Below are 2,526 nucleotides of genomic sequence, written 5' to 3' on the forward strand. Positions count from 1 at the left end.
CTCCGACAGGGGATAGTGGTGAACCCTGCTGTGCACGTCTCTATTTTGCATTGGTGAGTAGGTTTTTTAGGGATTTGGGTTGTCTTTTGCTTTTTATTATTTTATGGGTTGCGAGTACTTTTTTTAGACGTGGGTCTTGATTCAGCAGTGGGATGTTCTTGTATATAATTGTGTAAGCTTCTGCATTTCTTGGATTGTGTGTTGAGAGATATAGGAGACTATTTAATGTGCCGTGAGTGTGTTTCGCTTTTCGCAAGTCTTGGGTAGCAATTGTCTTAGCCCTTTCTATTCCATTGTTAACTAATGATGCTGGGTAATGTCTTTCGAGAAGAATTCGCTTTAGTTCTTGGACTCTTTTATTTCGTGTTCTATAATTTGAGACAATTGTACAGATTTAAAATAGCAAACATTCCCTAGCTACACACAAGAGAGAAAACATGTCAAAAAGACAGGTCAGTTCCTCTCCAAAGGAAAGAAAATAAAGAGGATTTCACGTTTCGAGCAGAGCTCTTCCTCAGAAATATAGGAAAAGTCCAAAGAAGGGAAGATGGAGGAAGAAGATCGCCAACGATACACACGCAGTCACACACACACACACACACACACACACACACACACACACACACACACACACACACACACACACACACACACACACATATATATATATATAATACAGTGTTGGTGTATTTGGAAGTATTGTTAGTATTATTTCTTGTAGTTACAGCTACTTTACATTCAGTTAATTAAAGTTACAATACTTACATTCCGTTAATTAAAGTTTCATGCTTGAAAGTAATCTTTGGACAGAAGTAACTGCCAGAAGTAATTACTAAACTGTCGTTTGTTATAATATTTTTGTGACATCGTGTGGAGAACAGCAAGTTACTTACATCCGATGTTGGGGTAACTTCCTGCATGGCAGCAATTTATATTCCTTATCACAATTTGCTTAAAATACCCTGTTAATATTTGTCAAGTAATATTTATTCACATGTCTTCAATTGTTCTTGTTTAAAAACGATTGACCCTTCAACAGAATTGGCTATTTACTTTGTTGCAGAAATTTTACATCATGTGCTGTTGATATTTTTATTACTAAATGCCAATATAGACAATGGTACTTGAAAGTTCTTGACACAAAACTCTTTTAATGGCCACATGTATTTACAAATGACGGTAGCTTTTCTCTTAATTCTGTATTTCAAATTTGAATTTATGGCTTAGATAACTTTTTCCGAAAAATTCTTTCAGATATTACAATCTGTGATGCATTTTATACACTGTTGGTCCTGTAACATAAGGTGTTTCGATGCAATTTTTCTTTGCTTTTTTTTATTTTGGCTTGTTTTTGTTTCTGTTTTTTTTTTTTGTTTGTTTGTTTTTTTGCATTTCCGTGCGAGAAAACATATCGCTCTCGAAACTGCATGGATATCACTAAACATCTGCTGCATGATGTCTCAAAAGGGCTATAACAGGCAAATCTTAACGGACCTGAGCAAGGACAGAAAAGCGTGTGTGTGTGTGTGTGTGTGTGCGTGCGTGTGTTCAAACGGAAAACGTTCAAATACTCTATTGTAATCCAAGGTATGGCTAACCGCAACGAATGATAAGGATTATTCGAGGTAAAACAATCATCCGGTGAGTAAATCCTGAGTTCGCTTCTTTGGATTATAAACAGTTTACAGAGTGTAGTATGGCCAAAACAATTCAATCAATAAGGAGAATAATACATCTACGCATTTTTTATTATTACATTCATTCATTCAGTATATTTAATTTAAATCTCTCCGACACGTGTTTCTGCTGCATGGATATCTCGCAGTGTAGTTTTCATTCGCATCCAGTTTGTTCATCTGATTAAGAGTCTATGCAGCTTTATTCAAGGTGATGCACACTGCTGTGGCTTGAAGCGAGCAAAAAGTATATTAGTTTAGGTGGTATTATATTTGATAAGAGACGGCATTTTTTGAGTTCAAAGGATTTAAAAGGAGCATTTAGAAACTTGAAATTCCAATACAAACATTTAGCAGGATGACCCTGTGATAACCCTAAAGTTTGAAATTCGAATCTTGAATACCAGGTCTTAAATTAGGCCAGAAGTTATTTCGTTCACTAGCCTTAATGGAAGTAAAAATGAAAAAATATTAGAGATAGAAGTGAACAATTAAGGGTCACTAAGTCAAATATAATTTACACGTAAAAAACCATCCTCGGGGATAGAGAATATACAACAAAGAATAAAGTATTTCAAATGTGAAATTTTACATACAAAGAATACAAATTATTTGGATAAGAGTTATTGCTAGAATACAGGTAAACTTGATATTGCACTAAAGTTCCCGGATTAGTTCTATAGCGCACCAACAGATGGCAGCACACGGTTGCGTACCTAGCAGTGACCTTCATGAGGCAGTGTTCCGCGTGACTCGCTGTAAAGCTCAATTTAATTTTATTTTTTTATAAATTGATTTTAATTGAGTTTTTACCTGTAATTTTGGATTTTGTCCCTAATATTATTATATA

General features: G+C 35.0%; 1 protein-coding gene across 1 annotated transcript in view; it reads left to right on the plus strand.

The window, feature by feature from the left end:
- The window catches only part of LOC106868068 (secretin receptor), a 725,176-nt gene that overhangs the window by 693,466 nt on the left and 29,184 nt on the right, over positions 1 to 2,526 (plus strand). The window lies entirely within an intron of this gene.

This window comes from Octopus bimaculoides, chromosome 1 (assembly GCF_001194135.2).
Source record: "Octopus bimaculoides isolate UCB-OBI-ISO-001 chromosome 1, ASM119413v2, whole genome shotgun sequence".
In the NCBI taxonomy this organism is placed as follows: Eukaryota; Metazoa; Mollusca; class Cephalopoda; order Octopoda; family Octopodidae; genus Octopus; species Octopus bimaculoides.